At 43.5% G+C, this 24,430-nt stretch overlaps 1 protein-coding gene across 9 annotated transcripts in view; it reads left to right on the top strand.

The window, feature by feature from the left end:
• The window catches only part of LYPD6B (LY6/PLAUR domain containing 6B), a 232,070-nt gene that overhangs the window by 25,756 nt on the left and 181,884 nt on the right, over positions 1-24,430 (top strand). The window contains exon 2 of one of the 9 annotated variants that reach the window (XM_055142143.1): positions 1,346-1,429. The exons of 7 other annotated variants lie outside the window; for them this stretch is intronic. The gene's annotated coding sequence lies outside the window, so the exon portion shown is untranslated. Of the gene's footprint in view, positions 1-1,345; positions 1,430-24,430 lie in introns of those variants that run through there. One more of the 9 variants, XM_055142154.1, reaches the window with a different exon arrangement.

Here is a 24,430-nt window from a genome sequence, read left to right as displayed (position 1 = left end):
GCATATCTGGGTTTTTTAGCGGATTCATTCTCAGGCATGGGGAGCTGGGGACGAGCCTATGAAGGTCGGCCGTGAGGCTGGCGGCGATTGAGTTCTGGAGGCTTGTGGCTGCCGGGGTTCATTTGGCGCAAGTGGAGGGACACACCTTCCCCTATGAGGTGCCCAGGTGAAGTCAGCCTGGTGCAGGTGGGGAGATATCTCTGCGGCAAGCTGCTCTCCTCTGAAATTCATTTGTGAGTCTCTAAATCATGGCCATTAGTGCACTTAAATGGCCTGCTTTTGAGCTCTTTCGAGATTTATCTATGGGTCTCTGAAGCAAGGCCGATAAAGGAACTTGTATAGCTGAGCTGGAGGTAGTTTGTGGACATGACTTCCACATACCTAACTTATGGCTGTTTATCAGGAAAATTGATTCCAAGTTGTTGGGGTCTGGTCAGAGGCACAGTGGCAATTTGGGGGTATCAGGAAGCCTGAAGGCACCATCAGGCTGCTGATGCACTTGCTCCGCAGGTGCAGCTTGACCTGCTGGGCAGCACCAGCACCGAACCCTCACAAATAGCATTTTAAAAACAAATACAAATGCTGTGTGTGAATGAGCCCCCTCCCCCCGAGAAAGCCCATGAAGGATCATTGCCTTAAAGTCATTTGACTTGGTGCTATAATATGCGATGCAACAGATGGGATGGAAAGAACTGAGCTGGGGGCGGGGCTGGGGGAGGGGGCGGCATGGATCCTGAGAAGGTTCAGGTCATTGAAAGCCTCTGAGGACTCCATTGTATTGGGATTCATCTGGGATGGGGGGAAAGGGAATGAACTGGTGATTATAGCTGTGCTTTTTCTATTGAATTATACAGTCACTTCTTTTTGAACTTTTTTTTTTGATACCTGGTAATGCTGAGGATTTCTATTTGTGACTTATCTCTCTCTCTCTCTCTCTCTCTCTCTCTCTCTCTCTCTGTGTGTGTGTGTGTGTGTGTGTGTGTGTGTTGGGGGGGTGTCTCGCTCTAAGTGGTACTTGGAAGACTCAAATCCAGGTTTCCTGTATACAAAATATGCGCTCAGTCCATTAAACTGTCTTCCCAGCTCCATTAAGTTACTTTTAATTGGGTGGGGAGGGCAGATGGGCACATCCAGTGGTGCTCAGGGTTTACTCCCACTTCTGTACTCAGTGATTACCCCTAGCTTAACTGGCTATTGGGGTTCCTGGTCCTAATGCCCTCAGGGAGGTGCCTCAGTTTATCCTCCTGTGTTGATGCTTCTGCCAGCTGTTGCTGTAGCAGAGGTAGTCCCTGGAAAGAGTTTGAAAGCTGCAAAGTGGTCTGTCCTTCTTGTTCTCACTTTCCAGCTTCCTTCACCTCTGAAAGCTAGTCCAGACAGCATCTGACAAGTTCTGAGGGATCCAGGATGCTCTCCCTGCCATCCTGTCCAGGTGAGCCGTGACTTATGACTTCAACATTCAGCACTGCTTGTGAGTGGGTATGAAACTGTTGAAAAAAACGGGTGTATCTGTGGATAGAATTTCCACCTTAGACCCTCTGCCACAAACTGTTCCACTATGTTGTCAAGAATTTCCCCCTCACTTGAAGATGAGGCCCTGCTGTTTTCTGGCTGGGGAGCCATCTGGTTATTTTTTTCTGAGAGTTAGGGATTAAACTCAGGTCTCACACATATGAAACATGTGCTCTGCCATGAGCTCCATGTCTGTTCCTGTGAGCATGCTGATTTTTCAGGGTCATTGTGGCCTCCCTCTTGTGGTCCTTAGCTCTGTACAGTGCTGTTAAGTCTCTGAGCCCAGTTGGCATGTTGGGATTCTGAGAACCAGGCTTTGCGCATGAGTTTCTTGGTAGTTTGTGTGAGAAACGCCTTTCCCTTCATATCAGGACATCCCCAACCTGTTTCCTGCCTTGGAAACCTCTTTCTTCACTCTCGGAGAGCCTGTCTTCCTGTTCTCCAAGCGTCCCTCCATCACTTCTGGGCACACAGGTCAAGGGCTTCCGTGTTGGCAGGAGCAAGTGATCAGCAGTTCGGCCTCCGTGTTTTTGCCTTTTGTTATCTCTCCCAAGATGCTCTCTCTGCTGAGCACAGAAGCCTGCATGGAAAGGTTTGGCAGAGGCAACTGGCATGAAAGAGCAGTTTTAATTGAAGAATATATTGCGAGAGACCCAGGCATGTTGCACAGTTTAATTAATGTTTGTTAGAAGTGAAGATTTGGTATTTAAAGATGAAAACGCAAGGGCCAGAGTACAGGAGGCGAAGCACTTGCCTTGCCTGTGGCTGACTCCAGTTCAATCCTTGGCACCACATATGGTCCCCTGAGCACTTCGAGGAGTGATCCCTGATTACTTCTGGGTGTGGGTCAATAACCCTCTGCCCCCTCAAAAAAAGTAGGGATAAAATTGTTTTTATTTAGTTTTATTTGTTTATTTTTATGGAATCATCATGAGATTCAGTTACAAAGCTTTCATGATTGAGTTTCCGTCATATAATATTCCAACACCCAGCCTTTCACTGTGTACATTTCCCACCACCAATATCCCTATTTTCCCTCTGGCCATCCCTACCTCTACCCCCCCTGCTTTTATGGCAGGCACTTTTCTTCTCTCTCTCTCTCTCTCTCTCTCTCTCTCTCTCTCTCTCTCTTCTCTGTCTGTCTGTCTGTCTGTCTGTCTGTCTTTCTCTCCTTCTCTACTTTTGGGCATTTTGGTTTGCAATATAAATACTGAGAGGCCATAATAGTTTGTCCTTTGCCCTTTGCGTGTATCCCCCCTCCCAAGCAATCTCTTCCAACCATGATTGTCATAATGGTCCCTTCTCTAATTGGGATAAAATTGTATCTGTCTTTCTAGGGTTTTTGTAGGAGGGAAATAAAGTCACCTAAAGTGCTTACACAAAAACGGGTCCATAATAAGCATTATCATTTGGGGAAAAGGATTTGTTATCTTTTTTCCCTGAGCAGTTCTAGACTGCTTATCTTTTATTAGCATAATAATGCTGCGTAAAATACTTGGAAATGCAGTGACTGAGAACAATTATTAATGAACATTGTTAGGCAATTGTTAAGTTGAGGGCTTGTCTGATTGAGAAGGGGTTTGACTGCACCAAGCTAGAGCCCTAGTGGGCAGGCAGTGTGGGTTCATGTCTGCTCTGTGGGGGGTCTGTGGTACGGCCAGCACTCTGGGCTGCTTCTCCCCAGCAGAGAAAACCTGTGAGACTTCTCAAAAGCAGAGTTTCCATGGAGAGAGAGAGACAGAGAGAGAGACAGAGAGAGAGACAGAGAGAGAGAGAGAGAGAGAGAGAGAGAGAGAGAGAGAGAGAGAGAGAGAGAGAGAGAGAGAGAGCACACTGTGGCTAAGGCGCTTCCCTTGCACACAGCCAACCCAGGTCTCATCTCTGGCAGGGCCCCTGGTTCCTTGGCAGGGGCCCTGGTTCCTAGCGAGGAGCGATCCCTGAGTGCCAGGCCCAAGTAAGTCTGGAGAACTGCTGGGTGTGAGTCTCCAAACCACCAAAGCACAACTCCCTCCAGCCAGCTCAGTTTCATGCCAAGGGGTAAGTCTCCAGGCTACCCTCTGCACTGTGCCCTCTCCTCTATACTATCTCTTTGGTCCCTTTATTTCCAGCGGGTGGGGATTACAGAGACACCCATTGCTCAGAGGAGCTTCCAGCCACTTGAGTGGCAGGCAAGAGCACAGAGGGGTAAAGGTTTGGGGCCCATAGTGTCAGGTTGCAAGGGCTGCAATGGAATCTGTGCAGTGGCAGCTCCCTTGCCTGTGCAAGGCATCCCTGATGGGGCTGGGGGACCACCCTGCAGTCCCCGAACCCGCCTCAGTCACCAGTGCCCTGCATGCATCCTGCCATGCATCTTCATACCAGCATATGCATTATTTCTCTTGCTTTGCAGCATATTTAGGGGTATCTGAATTTTTGGTGGTGTTGGTGGTGGGGTATTATGTATTGGTGTAGATTTGACTCAGAACTCAGGAGGAAATGGGGAAGGGCACTGTCATGGGGCAATTAAGAAGAGCAGAAGTGTTTCTGTAGGGATGCTCTGTCCTCTTGCTCAAGTGTGCCTGGCTGCCTGCTGGAGCAGTGCTTCCCAAACTTACTTGGCCTGCCTCCCTCTTTTCAGAAAAAATAAAATCACTGAGTGCCCTCCACCCCCCTCAAAATCTAGCATCTTGTAATTTCATACAAGATCACTTCTGAGCCACAGACAATCCAGCACCTCCACTGCATCCCTTCTCACAACACACACACCTCCTTTCTGACCCGGGAGGTACTAATCTTATTTGGGGGATCACTGGTCTAGAGCATGGGTTTTGGCCCACCTGAGCTGCTGCTATGGGCTTTACTACTATTTTTTACACTTAAAAAATGTTTAGCTATTTTACAAAGTTGTTCATGATGAGTTGTTAACAGGCATTCAATATGCTAGCACCAATCCCACCACGATTGCACCTTCTCAATACCTATATCTCCAATTTTCCCAGTCACATCTTAAGCCTGCACCCATAGCAGACCATCAATAATTTATTTTATGTTGCTTGTTATAAATAATTTGCTAAAAGAATGATAAAAACATGTTCCCTTAGAAGAAAGTTAGTGAAGATTGTTGTATCTCATCATGGAGAGAGTAAACCCTATATAAGAGATTACTAAAATGTTGTTTTAGTCAACATGATGAACCATTGGGACCCATGGCCTAGAATGGAACGAACAGGGTGAGAGACTGTCTGAGTTCATCATGTTGACCAAGACCATCCATGGTAACTCGCAGTTCTAGAAGGTTGAATCTAAACGCTGAACATGGGAGTCTCCCGGTCATCAGTTCCACAATGAAATTGACCACATCATATTCAGTTGATGGTTTTGCCTGCCTGATATCGCTGTTGTCCTAAAATTCCAAATGGGATTTCATGCGAAATTGTACTTCACAGAGTGGGGAGAAAGGGCTGCAAAGTTTAAGAAGAGATCTCCCAGAACGACCACCAACTGGGAGCTCTTTGGCACTACTGCAGCAATATGGGAAGATGCCATCATTGACAAGAACGATGAGGAATATGACCAACTGGTTCAGCACCTCCATGATTGTGCAAGGAATGCAGAGAGAGAGAAAGCCACAAAGTTGCCTGTCTTCAGAAACTCTCGAACTCATTTGCCAAGGTGGTCTGGTGTGAGCCTCAGGCAATCACAAGCTAACATCAGAGCTTGCAAAGCTGTGCAGAGAAGCAAGCAATAAAGGAAGACCTCAAAGAGAGAAGAGCAGCAGTGTTGGCCAATGCGGCAGAAACCGGGAAAAGTATTTGCAACATCCACCTGTCCTTCGCCAACTATAAGACCAAGATGACTGCCCTCTGATGTCCTGATGGATCTATCACATCTTCTAGAAGGGCAATGGAAAAGATTATCCACGACTTCTACTCAGATCTCTTTGATAACCACGTCCACCTGCCCACATGCCAAATTCCACAGGATGGATATGTCTTTCCCAGTGTTCTCCCTTCCTAAATACGAGACGGCATTTCGTCCATAAAGAAGCATACAGCACCCAGTCCAGACAAGGTCAGACCTGAACACCTGAAGAATCTGCTGCCAGTACTCATCAATACACTGGCTCGGCTCTTCAATGCTACCTGTCTGAATGCAAGGTTCTGTCGCAATGGAAAACCAGTAGGACTGTCCTGTTGTACAAGAAGAGAGACATCCACGACATCGGCAACTACTGCCCAATCTGCCTGTTGTCCATCATCTACAAGTTATTCACTCAAGTCATCCTGAACAGGATTGACAGAATACTAGATGAAGGACAACCATTCGAGCAAGCCAGGTTCTGAAAAGGATTCAGCACGATAGATCATATCCACACGGTGACCAAGCTCATTGAGGTTTTGTGAGAGTTCAAGATGCTGCTCTGTCTAATGTTCATAGATTTAAAGAAGGCCTTTGAGTCTGTGGAGACTGAAGTGGTCATCGAAGCTCTAGCCAAACAGGGCGTTTAAAGTCAGTACATCGGGATCCTTGTGAGCTGGATTATGGATTCATCACCAGGATCTCACCATTCTACAAAGAAGTGATAATCGACGAAAAGAGAGGATTTCGGCAGTGACACCATTTCACTGAAACTCTTCAGTGCCACCCTCGAGAACATCATGCGACGACTAGAATGGGAAGGAATGGGAGTGAAGATAGACGGTTGGCAATTACACCACCTCCGCTTCGCTGATGACATCGTTCTCATAACACCAAGTAACAGCCAAGCAGCACAAATGCTGGTCGACTTTGCCCATGAGTGTAGAAAGGTCAGACTGCAGCTGAATCTCACGAAGACAATGTTCATGAGAAATGGACTAGTTTCTGATGTTCCATTTGCCCTCAATGGAACGAACATCTCTGAATGCAGCAGTTATGTGTACCTAGGTCGAGAACTCAACATGACAAATGACCTGGCACCTGAGATGCACAGGAAGAAGAGAGCGGCATGGAACACCTTCAAGAGCGTCGAAGAAGTTGTTTAGAGGATGAAGAACCTCTGGCTCCAGGCACTTCTTTTTGACTCCACCATTCTTCCTGCAATAGCATACACCTCAGAGACTTGGGCCCTATAAAAATAGGATGAGAATGCTATTCGGGTATCCCAAAGAGGAATTGAAAGAGTTATGCTTGGAGTATTACATTTCACTTAAGTGAAAGAAGGAATCTGGAGTCCTGACCTCTGTCGATGATCAAGAATCAGGGACACTGTCTTGTTTGCCAAGGCATCGAAAATCAGATGGGCTGGACACATAATGCGATTTAGAGACAACTGCTGGACTAGAGCGGTTATCGACTGGATTCCACGGGACATCAAAAGACCACATGGGAGGCTGGAGTGAAAGCACAGCGGGGAGGGCGTTTGCCTTGCACGCAGCTGACACGGGTTCAAATCCCAGCATCCCATATGGTCCCCTGAGCACCTCCAGGGGAGTAACCCCTGTGCATCACCTGGTGTGACCCAAAAAGCAAAAAAAAAAAAATAAAAGACTGAGTGGCCGCCCACCTACGAGATGGTCAGACTTCTTCATCAAGACTCTAAATGAATGGTTTGAAGCTCTTTGTGTTCCTGGAGCAAGCAGATGCCAACAGCCTCTTCAACAGAGAAGAGGAAGCAGGACAGAGAGGATAGGTCTTGCAGGTTCCATGTCTATCTTATAAAAATATATGTTCTGAAATGAGATTTTCTAATATGCTAAACATTTATTAGATTTTAAAATGAAGTGAGATCCCTAAAAGTATACTTAATAGTTACTCTTGAGCCTGGGAACAATATACAGGGAACCCCCTGTATATGCTTTGCATGCAGCCAACCTCGTTCTGATCCCTGACACATATATAGTCTTCAGAGCGTCACTGCTGGGTGTAGCCACGGAGGCCCTCAGGCACCACCGGTGTGGCCTGGGCAATCCCCAGCACTGCAAGACCCAAGGAACGTCACATCCTTGCCCTCGCACTGTACTGCTGGTGCTGATCGCTTAAGAATCTCTGGGAGGGACATTTGGACTTGCTGAGCAGTGCTCCTGATGACCCACCATGGGAAAAAATTAAACCTAATACTGAGCAGTTTTTAAAATTTTCTTGGTGATAGAAACAGCCCTGGATATAACATTTAGCAGTATTGTAAAATACCTGGCAGTGTGACTGGCATGTGTAAGATGCTCGGCATATGGCAGTCCTGCTCTTCCTGTACTCTCTACTTCAATATTGACACAGGGGGCTGCAAACAAATCATGAGACTGAGGATTCCATCAGATGCTCTGCTCCAGAGCAGCCTCCAGTGTTTCCTCTCTCCGTGGAACAGCAGCAGGAAAAGGAGCCCACAGATGCTCAGGTTCCTGAAACCAGCAAACGGTGTACCTTAGAAGTTACATGTTTTATTGGGGCTGGAGTGATAGCACAGTGGGTAGGGCATTTGCCTTGCTTGCGGCCAACCCGGGTTCTATTTCCAGCATCCCGTAAGGTTCCCTGAACACCGCCCCAGGAATGATTCCTGAGTGCAGTGCCAGGAGTGACCCCTGTGCATCGCTGGGTGTGATCCGAAAAGAAAAAAAAAAGAAGTTACATGTTTTGTTGATTTTTGTTTTTTTTTTTAAATCCTGAAAGTGGTTACTTCTAAAAGGCGCAATTCAAAACAGTCACTGCAAGAATAGACACGCTGAAATCCTAATGGTGCAATTCTGTTTTGAGTCAAAAAATAGGACTGGATAATGACGATTCGTAGCTATGCAAATGAAAAGAAAGATCATCATGTCTTATGCTTCAGGGTGTGAATTGATGGCAAAATTTTGTCTGGATTACACAGTAGAGGAGATGAGAATTCAAATGAAGATTTCCACTTCCAGTGATATATGTTCTTTTATGCTCCCATTAAGTATCACTTCTGGCAAAAATGCTAAAACACTTGGTCCCCTAGCAGCCTTTTCTGAGTGTCCACTGTGGGTACGAGCCAGCAGAAGAGGCTATAAGGAGAGGAAGCCAGTCCTTCCTTTCCCAATGAACACAGTAAACACAGTCTTGGTTTCCCAGGAGCTCCCATCTCAATGAAAATAGCAAAGTGCAAACTTCAGAAATGGAAAACAAGTGCAAATTTATATAGTTCATATAGTGCTGGTACATTTCTAATGAATCTTGAAGAAAAATCAGTGGAATGAAAGGGAAGGTTCTACATCTGGACCAAACTAAATAATGAATTATTTAACTCCTTTACTTTTGGGTTTTTAATTTTTTTCGGGCCAAGTGTATTATTTTCAGGTGTGTCAGGGTTAGGATAACATTGCCACCCAAGAAGTAACCCCTCCCCATATGATAAACAGAATCAAACAGTGGCTGGTGACTCAGCTACCATATACTTATATACCCTGCAATTACATTCTCAAAGCCTTCTAAATAGGAAGAATTGATTTAAAAACAGGAATCATTGCTTAGCTAGCTGATGTTCCACTGAAGATGAAATGACTCTATGATTTGATGTGGTTATCATTTGCTAGGATTTCTTCTCAAATGATTCCATATGTTTGGGTTTCAACTTTGAGGTTCTGGTATTTTGTAGCAAGGAAAAGTGAATTACAATAACTTTCTAGTCATCTACTATTTATATATGCTGAAGTTTTAAAAATAAGGAAGAATTACTTAATAGATTATTTAATAAATGCTGGGATACATTAAACATATTAATTTGGACCCTACTGAACATGCTGTACTCTAAAAATGAACTCTAAAGAATTAAACATTGCAAATCAAATTATAGAAAAATTTGCAGAAAATGCATTTATTATATCTGTAGGAATGACTTTTTTTTTTGGCTTTAAAACAAGAGAAGCAACCAGTGAGAAAAAAATAAATGAACATATCTGAGTGTATTTAAATTAAAACTTTAATACAATTGGAGAGAAAATAAACTGGGAAAATTTGTATTATGTTTGTGAGGCATAAATGATTAATGTAGCACAACTGACACATGACTCACTCAAAAATAGAATGGTCCGGATGCTAATAGGTATAAAATAGGATAGCTGCACATTATTGAATATGTTTCTATACTCAGATATATTTAAAAATCCAGATCATATTGATTTGTCTTGTACTGACTGAGAATGTTTTATAACCAAGTTTTTCACATGCCCAGACTGTTACTAATGAGTCTTCTAAAACCTGTTTTTCAGTGATTGCAAAGTATTTCATTGGTAAAGTAGTAGAACCCAATATTACTAATTAACTAAGTTTCAGTGCTGAATGTTAAGGTTATAGAAATCTAATTTAAGGTGGTCCACCCCCACTCCAACCCCAAGAATCTTTTCTATGTACAAAGTCATGGACTTTGGTTAGAAAGGATGGTTACAGGGAAATATATGTCATTACTGAAACTGAGTGATAAAATCAATAAAGAAGCACATTTGATACTGAGTTTTGTCAACAATTTTGTAGGTAGCTTTTGCCACTGAAACCTGCTTTAGCAAAAGAGGAAATATCACTTAAGATCCTTTGCTTTTCACAACATGTCATCAGTTATCTTTAAAGGCTTAGTAAAAGAGACACGTTAATTACCATTCCCGGGGGAGCATCTCTTATGACTATGCTATTCTATTAGGACACTTTGTCAAGCATGTCATTCCCTTATCGTGCTTTTATAGCAGAGGAAATAAAGGCACCAGAGAAATATCTTTGAGGTCACACCACAAGTTAACAGCAGGTAAACATTAGAACCAGCAGTTCCAGAATTCCCACTGTGTGTAATTAGTTTACTGCAGGCAGGAAATGACAGCATCGGGTATAAATGGCAAATACAGCGTTGGGGACCGGGGCAGCTGGGGCAAATTCTCTGTGCTCTTCTAAATAGTTTATTGTTTTCCCTTGGTGGTTCTCACTAACTGGAATTTGCTACCTTATCCCATAAGGTGAATTGAAACCCCACAGTTACCTTTGTAATGCTTTGAAGGGCTGGTGAAGTAGATGGAGGATATCCGGTGAGGATGTGAGTTTTTCTTAGGTACCACCGTCTCTCACTGTGACTGTGAGGGGTTTCTTCATGTGACTTTGGTTGTTAGCTCCTGGGGAACCCTAAGATGGTTGAGAAATGTGAGGTAGGGAATGAGTGGATTGGAACACTTCTGACTGTTTTCAAGTTTGATTTTTTGCCTTGTACCCCAGGGTTCTCAAATATTGGTCTGCTTATAAACTGCATACCTGCTTTTGTGATAATGTTTTTTTTGGGGGGTTTCCTTCTGATAAATATAGAATTTGTGGACTCCATCATATACTTAGGTATATGAGAACATCATTGTTAAGATAGAAAAAATAATTTCTCTTTTTAAATGGAATTTTCTTTGGTTTATAATACTGGAGAATTTGGGGGGCATAGTTTAATGCCTCTGTATGAAAATAAGGCTCATCTTTTCTCTCATCAGAGTTCCAGTGTCCCCAATACCAAAAAGACCTATGCCCATTTCTCTGCCCCACTACCCGGCTTTCTTTCTAGCATATCATAATTTTCCCCAAGTCTAGCTCAATTAGTTTTTTTTTATCTCAATTAGTTTTTATCTTTGCCAGTTTATTTGCTTTATTTACATTCCCCATCTGAGAAATTATTCAATTTTCACTTTGATCTCTTAATTAACTTGAAGCAACATGAAACTTCGTCACCTCAAGTTCCAGCATCTCATTTCCAAAGGCACAGATTTCATCTTTTTTCAATGACAGTGTAGTATCATAGGGAAAGTTCTTTGGATAAAATTTAGATAACAGCTTCGCATTGGCTATGGTATGAAATAACCTGGCTCATTACTGGCAAGAAGTAATTCTCTTGCTGGTACTATAAAGTTGCATTTCCTCTTTGGAAGTATAAAGTACAGTACCTCCTTAGGAGGGTCTGTAACTGACCTTTCTCCCTGTTTGGGGGAATAATTGATGAGAAGTGATAGAGCTCTGAGAGGGCTTTTACCAGCTGATCTCTCCTGCTACAATGTTGCTTTATTTATTTACTTCCCCCCATGCCCCCTTCTCTTTTTTGGTTGTGGTTTTTAGTCCACACCTGGCGATACTCAGGGCTTACTCCTGGCTTTTCACTCAGGGATCACTCCTTCTGGGCCTAAGGGACCATATGGGATGCTGGGTTGATTGTGTAAAAGGCAAGCACTCTATCCACTGTACTATCTCTGTCCCCACTACTACTATTTTAGTTGAGGTTTCCTGTATTAAATTTCTTGTAGGAAACAATGTGGGGTTTGACAACCACCACCAAGATATTTGATGTACATGGACAGTTCTAGGGAGTTTGGAGGCAGTCTATGAGTGGAAGCCAAAGGCTGGTTGTATCAGCTGTTCTATCAAGCTCACTGAATTCTGGAATTTAGTGTTATTGTCTCCCTCATTTGAGGATCTGCCTAAGAATTTCAGTATCAAGGGTTGACTGGAGTAGTCAATAATGAGCTGAAAAAAGAGCCTTTGCATGAGAAGGATGTGTGACTTCCATCCTCTCAACATGCATGATGCTGTCTTGGAGGAAAAAGGTTATGCTGATCCCTGGAGTGGTCTTTTTGCTTTACCTCAACTGCTAGGAAATGTGTAGATGACTGGAGAACAGCACTGTAAGGAAACCCATTTTTGTTATGTTGGTTCTGTGCTGGGATTGGAAAAATCCAAGTTAGAATGAAACTTTGCTTTTTAATTAATTAATTAATTAATTAATTTTGGGGAGGCCTCGTTCCCTCAGGTACTTGGGAGCTACTGCCGGCAGTGCTTGGAGACCATGTGGTGCTAGGGCTCAACTCTGTGGTTCCAGAATGCAATGTCTGTCTTCTAGCCTTTGAGAAATTTCTCTGGCCTCAGAACAAATTTTTGCTCAGGTTTGTTTATTTATTTGGTTTATATTTAAATAAAGTTTGAAAGGAAATTGGCCTGTTGTTTATATCATCTGTTTGAGTCAGGACATGGGCACTGGTTGTGATCACATCTGGTTGTGATTTTCCATAGAATAATTTTTCCATGCTTCCCTTTGGAGTATATCATTGCCCTTGATAATGCAGAATATATTATATCAAGGGAAGAATTTTGTGCTATTTTTATGTCAATGGATTAGACTCTTTCCCCAAACCCAGCCATTCTAAGAGTGATGTAATTTACCCTTCAGGGACACAAAGTTCAGAAATTGGTGAAAAACTAATAAATATATCCAGAGTTTTAAACTTCACCTCTTTCAGAGAACATCATTGAGGACTCGGTGTATATTTCTAAAGAATCCAAGAGTCATTTTAACAAATCCCCTCTCTTTGCCTCATATATTGTTCCATATTGCTTGTCACTCAAAACTGTTTTAATCTTTCAAACCATTGCTTTCCACAATTCCATTTTCTCCCCTCAGTTCTTCATTGTGCAGATCATTTTGCCCTCAATGACATCTAGTCTTCTTTCACATAACTTCTAATCAAGGTGAGGCATGGAGAAATGTCCAGCAAAAGGAATTTGAGCACTTTGGGAATGGCCCTGCAGGTGTGGTCTTACAGAATTTGATGGGGGAAGGATTTCGACTCTATAGTCATGACTAATACTTATTTTGTTACGCAGACGCTATGATATCCTTTAGTCCATGCTGGTTGCCTTGGTAACACAGTAGTCTTAAGAACAGTAGTCATTATGAATACTTGGAATATGTTTTGAGCATAGATCCTGGAAAACAGTTTATGTACTGCTTGAAACTCAGCTGATTGGGATTGAATTAAAGATAGTAGATCTTCAGGAACCACCCCAAACACTGTTCTGTCATAGATCTTGGCTGATAGAATCTTTTTCATGATGCAAAACTGGTTCAGCAGGAAGGATGTGTGGTCTGGATATTGCATTAGCTACCTTGGCATGTAAATTTGCTAATTTTGTAGTAGTGCACATTTAAAAATATCCCAGTGGTAAACATCAATATTTTGGTCTCCTGTTCTGCATGGCACTCTTATCTGGTCTGACTTTGACTTACAGCATTGTGTGTGCCCATGGGTACTGAGCAGTGTTCTTTGTAACACCTGGATCTTGTCCTATAGATGCTTACACTCAAAAACCTCAGATTTTTTTTTATTGATAGAAGCTTTGCTTTTTCCCCCAGGCAAATATGCTGACTTGCTATGTAATTAGTATTTCTTTCCTTTGTGTAGCGAATGGAAAGGTTTTGGTCTTGAAGGATGAAGATTGGGCAACAAAGAGAGAGCAAACTTAAAGGAGTGCGCACATGCTTTGTATGCAGGAGGCCTGGGTTCACTCCTCACCTCATAGTCTCTAAGTACTGTCAGAAGTGATTCCTGAGCACTGCTAGGTGTTCCACCCCCTGTAGCACTGTAGCACTGCCTCCCATTGTTCATCGATTTGCTCGAGTGGGCACCAGTAATGTCTCCATTGTGAGACTTGTTGTTACTGTTTTTGGCATATCGAACATGCCACGGGGAGCTTGCCAGGCTCTGCCGTGGGGGCGGGATACTCTCAGTAGCTTGCCAGGCTCTCCAAGAGGGATGGACAAATGCCCTACCCACTGTGCTATCACTCTAGTCCTAATAAAAGAAAAAAGTAGGCATATAGAAACTCTTGGAAAAATATCTATTAGAGAGTTCTGAATAAATAGCAATTGGTACATGGGTTAGTTAAAAGGCACACGTACGTGTGTGTGTGTGTGTGTGTGTGTGTGTGTGTGTGTGTGTGTGTGTGTGTGTGTGTGTGTTTGGGAGCTCAGTTCTCTATGGACTTATCCCTCCTCTGCTCAGATATTATTTTTTCTACTGGTGAACATTAGGCTCCAGCCACTCTGACCTTGATATTCTCCAATATTCCAGTCAACATCTTGCACAGGAACTTTGGATTTGTTTCCTCTGCCTAGATTTTTGTTTTACTCTTTCCTGCAAAGCTGACATCCTCACTCAGTCTCAGATAAAAGCTGCTCCCTAAGATCATCCTTTGTGGTCATCCATAATCTCACTCCCTTCCTTTGATCCTGTGATGTTCTAAGTCCTGCTTTCAGGATGGTTGTCTCTTTCCTTTAGACTCTGTAAATACCTATAATATAGACATTCTTTCTCACTCATCCCTCTCTTTATCTTACTCCTTCTCTCATATATATATATATATATATACATACATATATATCCATCTTGAGGACTTATTGCCTCAATTTATTGCCTTTGTTATTCCAGTGCCTGGAATAGTGCCTGGACCACCACATAAATATGTCATCATATAAAGTGCTTGATAAGTAATGGTTGGATAGAAGAAGGGAAAGAAGGAAGGGAGAAAGGTTGAGAATTGACCTATGCTAACTGACCTTTTCCACATCAGACAACCCAGTGTGAGTGGGTTATCCATCCTGTTTTAGCACAGAACTACCTTTGCTTCTGAGTGAATTCTGAGCTCCTGCTTCGGGCTTCATACTCTGTAATGAAAGAAAATAAGCTCTCACTAGTAGTTGGTGAAGAGAGGCATGTCCTGTGGAACCAGCGAACACCTTTCTTTCTACTCAGTTCTACTATTTCATACATTTCCAAGAAGTCAACAGGTAGTAACAGATGCAGCTCGATTGATTTCTGGGAGGGTAAAGGCAGAGCATATTTACTGTGGGATAGGTAAACGGAATCTTTGGCACTGAAATTCCATTATCTTTTGTCCACGGATAAAAGGTGTATGACTTATTTAAAATGTAATCCCACACATGGCATTAGATGGACCCATAGGTGAGGAGGTGGGAGGGAAGGGACGTGTACATAGTGATAAGATGGTGGGAATGTAAAACTCGGCCTGGCAGAGTCTACCAGGGATTTTGCTGAGTCCATAGTGATACTTAATTAACTGTGTAAACATTCTATTCAAGATAAGACTATAACAGTTGCCTCAGGGAAAATTCTTAGAGTCAATATTTGTTTGATCTTTTATATAGCATTTGGGCTTAGCTATTCGTATGATAGCAAAGTTCCTATGATAAATGCCATTTTCAGGGATTTGCTGTATTTGCATACCAGGTCAGTCCTGGAAGCAATAAAGGTTTGAAATCACTGTTTAAACAGAGGTTCCAAGGCTTTTCAAATGAATCTTTAAAAGTATGACTCTTTTATTTTAATGACTTGATAAATACTTATCACTAACCTATGCTAAGGACTCTAGATAATCCTGAGATAGAGAATAAAACCTTTGCATTCAGTTTGTTTATAGTTACAGAAATAAGACTTCAATCAGTATGTTAATACAAATGAACAGATATATAGTACATATAGGTGAGTATATACACACACACACATACATATACCAAAAACTGGTCCTCTTGATTTATTGGGTATTTAGCAGCACCTTGCTATTCCAAATTGAACTAACTTGTCAAATTGTCCTGGAATCCCAGTGAGGAAGGTGCTGTTGTTTAGTGTGAAGCAGAATGTTCTGTAGTATCTTCAGGAAGAGGAGACCAGGAAGCTGAGAGGGGACATGAAGGAAAACTTCCAGGAAGCACCTTGCAATGTAGTTGTGGAAGATTGGGGAACAAATAGGGGTGTATTGGGAGGAAGAAAGAGATATTCTGGGTAAGCTCTGGCTTTTGCTCCTAGCCTCCCTTTTCCTCTGTGGAAAGCTATTTTACCTTTCCCAGCCACTTAGCACCTGTACTTCTGTGAGGAGAGCAGTAAATATGTCAGTAAAATAGCTATTAATGCGATCAATTCTTTGAAGAAAACTACAAGGAAAGGAGTGCTGAGGTGGTAGAGTGGGGATTGCCATTTTAAGTAGGTGATCAAGGGAGACTGAGGCAATGATGAGGACTGAGGAGGGAGAGATAGTTTTGATGAAACCTAAGGGATAAGCCATGTAAGCAGGTGGAACAGAATGTGCAAAGGCCCTTACTCATGATTGTCAGCTAAAACAATAACTCAAACAAATGGGGCAAACAATATTGTATTGAATAAATGTTCTGCCGGTGAGCTCACTGGTGACTGTCCAGGTGACCCTAAAACATGGACAGCTCTTATGTGTTTGTTTGTCTCCTTATGTGTTTGTCTCATTCTCTGTGGCCAAGCCCTGCCGGTCGGAGGTCAAAGGTGCCAATCCAACTGTCATTAGACACTGACCCCCAGCATTGCTGATGAGGAGGGTGTCTGGTATGCTTCGGGCCACAGCTGTGGTTCCAAAACAAATGTCAGTGCCGACAGAAACCAAAGAGAAAATTCAGGAGAAAATTGTCATAGAACAGAGACAGAGATATTTCACAGAGCCAGACAGCAGGTACCTTGAAGTGTTATGTAAGCTCATGGCCGTTTCCTGTGCTGGTTTGCCTATGTTGTCCTGTACATCTTGAAGACCCTAAACTATTTTATTCTATTCTTCCCTGGACACATTTTTGCTGCCCTTTTTTTTAAAAAAAAATTATTTTAATGAATCATTGTGAGATACAGTTACAGACTTACAAACTTTCATGATTGTGTTTTAGTCATACAATATTACAGTACCCATCCCTCTACCAGTGCCCATTCTCCACCACCAATGTGCCCAGTATCCCTCCCTCCACCACATCCTTTCCCACACCCGGCCTCTGTGGCAGGCACATTTTTTCTTACCCTGTCTCTCCTTTTGGGTGTTACGGTTTTTTGCTGCCCTCTTATATCCTAAGACCTATACTGTCTCTACCCAGGAGACTGTCCTGAGCTTGGGGTTGGGTTTTTGTGAGGGAGAGGATCTCACACAAGTCATCAGTGGTTCTGGGCTGTAGCAGTGGATGTCTGGGGCTGTGTGTGGAGAGGAGAGTTCCGAAGTCTTCCCTTCCCCCCAGCCTGGTGATTTTGGCTATCTCCCTGTCTCTGCAGTGCCGACATGAAGAACAGGGGCAGGACATCAGGCACGTTGGCTGTGCTTTAGACACATGCGCTGGACCGTTGCCAGCCTTCCCCAGGGCCCTGGCATGTGGGTTTCCCTCCAGCTTGGGTTTGCGGGTTTCCTCCCTTCCGGGCAGCCCGGCAGCAGCTGCCTTCTGTTAGAGGCGCCATGGTGGAGAATGGCAGGGAGGCTGAGGAAGCGAGCGTGAGTGGGTAAGAATGTGGATCTGGCTGGAGAATGAAGACCCAGACCTGGGCTCGGGCCAGGTGGATGGAGAAAGGAGGGAGCTGGGCCAGAAGACCTGAACAGAACCCAGAGCAAGGTTCACTTCCCCTCATGGTGACTAACCCTCAGCAGAACTGAGGCAAGGGAGGAAGAAGTCCTGGGGAAGGGCGAGGTCACGGCTTGCAAGTGCAGTCAGTGTGCCCAGATTCTCCCAGTCGAGTCAGCACCGGGTTCTCTACAGAAGAATGAGTGTGCGGTGAGGGCCCGGGAGGGCGCAGGAGGGCTGGGTCAATAGGAACTCAGCCATCCCATCTGAGCAGCTATGGGGTCTCGTCTGTGAACACTAACCATCCCCACTCATCTCTCTCCTCCTTCGGTTTCTGTTTTTCCCTGCAGCCATTTCTCTACACATTAGAAACACCATTCAAATACTGGTGTGGCTACACCCAGTGGGGTGCAGGGGCTGTTCCTAGCACATTTTCTTGGGGGTGTCTCTGGCAGTGCTGAGGGGATCATGAGATGATGGGGACTACCCAAGTCTGCCTTTGAGCTACTTCTTCTGCCTTAGAATATATTTTTTCCCTTTTTTGGGGCACACATGGCGATACTCAGGGGTTACTCCTGGCTCTGCACTCAGGAATTACACCTGGCAGTGCTCGGGGGACCATATGGGATGCTGGGAATCGAACCCGGGTCAGCCACGTGCAAGGCAAACACCCTACTCGCTGTGCTGTTGCTCCAGCCCCTACCTTAGAATACAACTTATAGGAAGAATTATTGTGCAGTAGGTGCAAATCTTGAACCCACAGGCCAGACATAGAAATAATAAAGAGAGTCCCTTGGTTTTCTCCCATTCCCAGGAGCAGGAACACTGTGTAGGTTCCTGTGTTTGGGTGTACATGGAGAAAAATTTTGAATCTACTATAAACTAAGAAATGCCATTAGGCCCTTTTAATGCTAGAGAGGAGTTGTTGGGTTGAAGCATGTTATTGTAATAAAAATGCCCAACTGAGTTGCTCCTAGGATGTGGTTAAGCTAAGAACTAAGTCGTCTGAAGAACGATGCTAACTTACTTAAAGTAAGTAATCTCCCAGCCTACCACTAGCTTTCCCGAAAACAGTCATTTGCATTAACGTCTACTGAGCTTCCAGAATATCCTGTGAAATACTTTAAGATTTAAAAACGCAATTGAGGGGCTGGAGAGATAGCACAGCGGGTAGGGCGTTTGCCTTGCACGCGGCCGACCCGGGTTCAAATCCCAGCATCCCATATGGTCCCCTGAGCACGGCCAGGGGTAATTCCTGAGTGCAGAGCCAGGAGTAACCCCTGTGCATCGCCAGGTGTGACCCAAAAAGAAAAAAAAAATAAAAAAAAAATAAAAACGCAATTGATTTTCAAATAGGCAATTCACTCACATTTCCAAATTTGCCAAGGAATGTTCAGTAGAAATCCTCCTTTCTATTATTACAATTGGCCAGTTCCTCCCTTGAGGAATCCTTATTTCTAATTCTTAAACATTATAAAGATACAGTATACACAGTATTCACTATTAATAATATTAAAGAACATCAAGGCATATTTATCTTTCCGGACCTTGTATTTAATAAAACAAAGCAAGTCAGCCAGTCATTTACAGCTGCATTTTAGAGGCATTTTTGTTTCTGTTTTTGAGCCATACCAGATGGTGCTCAGGATTCACTTCCAGCAGTGCTTGTGGCACCATGGATTAACCATTAGGGCTGGGGATGGAACCCAGGGTTTCTGTAAGCAAAGCATGCACTGCAGTCCTTTGAGCTATCTCCCCAGGCCTAAAACTTTTAAATCCAGTGATAACAAAATTCTTAGAAACCAAAATAGAAGGAACCTACTGGATGTTTATAACAAGAAACTTGTTAGAATGCAGAGCTCAGATCCCTTCTCAAATGTCCTGAATCAGAATTAGCAACTCATGTACTCACAGATGACTCAGAGGCACTGGAGAGTTTGCAAAACCTTTGTGGTGTGTGTGTGTGTGTGTGTGTGTGTGTGTGTGCATATGCGAATCACATATACAACACTGTTGGGTGTGTGTGTGTGTTTATGCACGTGTGGGCATGTGCTCATCACATATACAACACTGTGTGTGTGTGTGTGTTTATGCGAGTGTGGGCCTGTGCACATCACATATACAGCTCTGTCCGAAGGATACAGGGCAGCTATGAGGGCCCGTGGGAAGAGGAAAGGGAGAGAGGTTCTCAGACACAAAACTTTGCTTCTCACCTTGTTTCCAGGGCTGGTCATGGTTGTTCCAACTCAATGATGATCTTCATTTTGCAACCACCTGTGCAAATGTTGTGTAAACTTTTTGTGATGTAGATTTTTCAGTTCAGCAGTCTTCCTCCTCCCATTTATTCCCTTTCTTGAGTTGTTCTCAGACTTTTGTCACTTGCTTTTGCTTCCTCTGGCACCCTGAGGGGCCAAGTGAATGAGTAGTAAAAATGTATGAATAGAGATAGCCTAGAAATAATCAATCAGATTTTGATGAACAATATATATATATGTATATATACACACATATATATTCAAACCCTTGGAGCTATGGTTTTAAATTATTTTTTTGTGGTGCTAATGTATATTTTATTAAATTTCACATTTCAGAACAATTTAGACTTAATGTGTGGTTATGCTGAACCTCAATGTTATGGTATATTAAATAGTTTATAGGATTCTAAAAGAAAAACAGCAAACATACACACGAATATTTAAATTGTTATTTTTTTGTGTGTGTGTGTGAAGTTTTTATTGAAACATTTAGAATGATGTGAGGGGAGAGAAAGGAAGAAGTACATGTTCGAGAGAGGACACAGGCTTTAACAGTGGAGATTGGCAAGCAAAGAGACATCAAGATATGTGTTCAAGGGAGAACACAGGTCTGAAGAGCAAGCCCAAGATTTAAATTCTTGAAAGTTGACAAACCTCTGATAGAGCAAAGAGAGAATTTGTTTTGTGTAAATAGAGGAAGAGAGTGCAGGAGTTATTGAAAGTATGAGGATTGAATCTATAAACTTGTACAAATAATTGACAACAAACGTGGGATCTTGTGGGACAGAGCAGAGTGCCAGCACCACTCTGGGGTCGGTGGTGGCTAGTTAAACTCACCGGTGAGGGGTGGGGGGTAGGATTAAACTCATGGCCTCAAGCTTGCAAGGAAAGTACTTAGCCACCCAGCTGTCTCTTAGCCCCCAAAAACTGTGCCTGAATTTTGGAAAGCCCAATGTGAAGAGTTAGCACTTAAATCAGTAAGAATGGTGGCAATGCATAACTAAATACTTTAAAATTATTTGCTCACTTGGGTAATTATTTCCACCTGGTGCAACTCTACCTCTAGAAATTCCTTGCAAGGGAAGGAAAACCAAGTCTTTGTCATAAAGATATTTTTTAATGCATGATTCATAATAAAGACAAATTAAAAGTGTGTTAATTACCTAATAAAAAAAGAATGGATAAGTACATTGTAATTAATGCACCCACTGGGTGGGCTGACTTAGCATTTACAATATGGTTTAAATTAGATATGAAAAGGGCCAAAGACATAGTACAGGAGTTAAAGCAACTTGCCTTGCATGTGGCCAACCCTGGTTTGAATTCCTGACACCACCTGTGGCAGTCTTTGATCACCGCCAGGGGTCACCCTGAGCACTGAGACTGCTGGGTGTGCCTCCCCCTCCACCTCCCGCCAAATTAAATTAGATAGACAGGTTAAGTTTTGAGGGAAAAAGAAAGGAAGTGATGTTGTGGACATGTGATGAGATTCGGTACTTGCAAGGAATAAAAGGGGTAAAAAAAGATTAAGAGAAGGAAAGTGTCTGCCACAGAGGCAGGCTGGGGTAGGAGGTGGAAAGGAAACTGGGACGTTGGTGGTAGAAAATTACATTAGTGAAAGGATGGGTGTTGGAACGTTGTTTGACTAAAAAGCAATCATCAACAATTTTGTATCTGTGTATCTCACAGTGATTCAATCAAAAAACATAATTTAAAAAATCCCTCACAGTCCTGCCCTTCTCCTTATTGCTGTTTTGATGGTGACCAGGGCTCATACCTGTCTGTGATATATTAACACTGCTTTTGCTGGGCTGCTTGCCAGGGGCTGTGGTGCTCACATACGTGGCTCTGGTGCCCAGTGATAGACACTATCAATCCCAGCTCAGACAGCAGAGCTGCCTGAACCTTGCTTAGCTCATGTGGGGCCCTGGGGATTTGAACTCATGACCAGGAGCTCCAAGTCACTATGGAATTTCCCTCTCCTGAGATGGAATTTTTTTTTAAGCCATTCTACCAGAGTGAAAGTATAGCAGATAGGGTATTTGCCTTGTATGCAGCAGACCTGGATTTGGCCCCTGGTACCTCATATGGTCACCCGGAGCCCTCCAGGAGTGATCCCTGAGCACAGAGCCAAGAATAAGCCCTGATCACTGTTGGGGAGGGAGGGAGGGAGGGGGGAGGGACAGAGGGACGGAGGACATTCTGGATGTGCTTGACGGTCTACGGAGAAGATATGTCACCTTCAGAGAGTAGAGGAAAAGTTTTCTACTTCTGAAAAAGCACTGGGGATGGAAAGTGGATTGAATACTATTCCGTGGACCTTTATCACGAGTGCTTTAAATCTGAGATGTTCAATTTGCTTTTATAAAAATCTGTGTGGTTTTGGAACTGGAGCAGTAGTATAGCAGGTAGGGTGCTTGCCTTGCCCACAACTGAACTGGGTTTGATCCTCTGCACTCTATATGTTCCCCTGAACTTGCTAGGAGTGATCCCTGAGTATAGAGCCAGGGGTAAGTAACCCTTGAGCACTGCTAGATGTGCCCCTCCCCCAATACAAAACAAAAACCCTAAGTCTGTGTAGTTTAGCATCAAGATTAAGAAGTGCTAGTGTTAACAGCTAATTAGAGAGAGAAAACAGAAGGGAATGCCTTGCCACAGTGGCAGGGTGGGGTGGGGGGGAGATGGGATTGGGGAGGGTGGGAGGGACACAGGGTTTACGGGTGGTGGAGAATGGGCACTGGTGAAGGGATGGGTTCCAAACTTTGTATGAGGGAAGTATAAGCACAAAAGTGTATAAATCTGTAACTGTACCCTCACGGTGATTCTCTAATTAAAAATAAATAAATTTAAAAAAAAAAAAAAAAAAAAAAAAGAAGTGCTAGTGTTAGGGGCTGAAGAGATAGTACAGCATGTAGGTGTTTGCCTGGCATGTGGCTCACCCGGCTTTGATCCCAGGATGGTCCCCAAGTCTGTCAGGAGTGATTCTCGAGTGCAGAGCCAGGAGTAAGCCTTGATTGCAGCGGCGGTTGACCATGGTCATACTATGTGTGGTTTTTAGAGGTTATATGGTGGCATTTCAGGAGTGGTCGGGATCTTCCCAAGGCTGTGGGATATCGAGGCAGCTGAATGGAGACCTCATACGTGCAAAGGCAGGTGCGCTATCACTTGAGCCACTCCTCTCTACCTGGTTTCCTTGTTTTTGAGCTCATCTCTGACCCTATGAGAAGCCTGCACCTTTAGCACATGTACATCCTTGCTTCACAAGTATTGGACCTCTTTTTAGTGGGCACACTGGGAATTTAATTGTACAAAACCAGTTTGTCACACTCGCATCTAACTTTCCATTTGTTGTTTGGTGCAACGTGATCTGGTGTCATTGATAAAGAAGGTGTGTTGGATTGGCGTCCAGTCCTGACAATGTAACTTTGGGCTGAAACAGGGTCCTATGTATGTTTCCAAGGATGATCCCATGAAGTAACAAGTGCTGCTCCCAGGACAGAGTTGGTTAAAAGTGCTTTAGAGGCACTGGCTTCCTAGGAGGAAAGGGCGGTCTGGAGGTCACAGGGCGGGCTGGAGGTTACATGAGGCATGTGGCATCAATGAGTTTCCCTTATATTGTCAAGTCACAACGCCTTGATGCAGACCGAGGGAGGGTCCTTAAAGGACTGTGGGAGCCCCTTGCACTGCAACCAGCCCTTGAGACCCAGACCTGTCTCCTACCATCACAGGCTTTTGCATCCCTCCCTTTCATGAAGTGCTTTGCGCATAGATTCCCCACTCTTGAGTTTGCTGAAGGAGGCAATGGCTTTCTGGAAAGCAGCGTTTTGAAATGTGGCATTGTCAGCCAGGATAATAAATGTGTTCTCTTTACCCGGTCTTTGGGGGATTTAGTCGGTGCCCTTGGCATCCCTGACTGGCACAGACACTAAGGAAGGATCCTGTATGCAGACCTCATACATGTGCCCCGATTTGGGACTGACAGAGTCGTGCAGTCTGGCTAAGTTCCACTTATAGGAGAAGAAATCACAGTCACGTTTTCAAAAACTGTTGACACTAAATGTGTTGGAAGACCAGCAGATATGACCACTGTGTGGGTTATTTCTGAGCTCCACTTTGGCAGCCTACTTCTCAGTTCTGTGAATGCTGCCAGAGTACTCATTTCATTCATCATGGGTCCGCCAGAATTCCAAGGCAAAGAGGGACCCAGTGTGGACCAGAGAGCCAATGAGTGTTTTTTACAATGTGGGGATTTCCTTTTCATAAGATCGAACTCTAGTCACACTGTTCCAGATAATATTAAATTTAATTTACGTATTACTGATATTTGCTACAATTCTAGAGGGCACATAGCAGAGACTGTTTCGTAGAACCCATTCTAATGCTGATTGCTTTTAGAGATTCATTTTTCTTTTCTGTGGCTATATTTCCAATGGATACCTTGGTGCAAGGTTTTTGCTGGACTGACATTTTTGAAAGACAATGTAGATTAATTCAGTATTGAAGTTCAGAGGTGATTCTTGAACTGCTCACCTCCTTTGAAGCCCTATTACTTATTAAA

This window comes from Sorex araneus, chromosome 1 (assembly GCF_027595985.1).
Source record: "Sorex araneus isolate mSorAra2 chromosome 1, mSorAra2.pri, whole genome shotgun sequence".
Classification (NCBI taxonomy): domain Eukaryota; kingdom Metazoa; phylum Chordata; class Mammalia; order Eulipotyphla; family Soricidae; genus Sorex; species Sorex araneus.
Note: the sequence above shows the minus strand (reverse complement) of the source record. Positions and strands in the feature narration are given on the sequence as shown.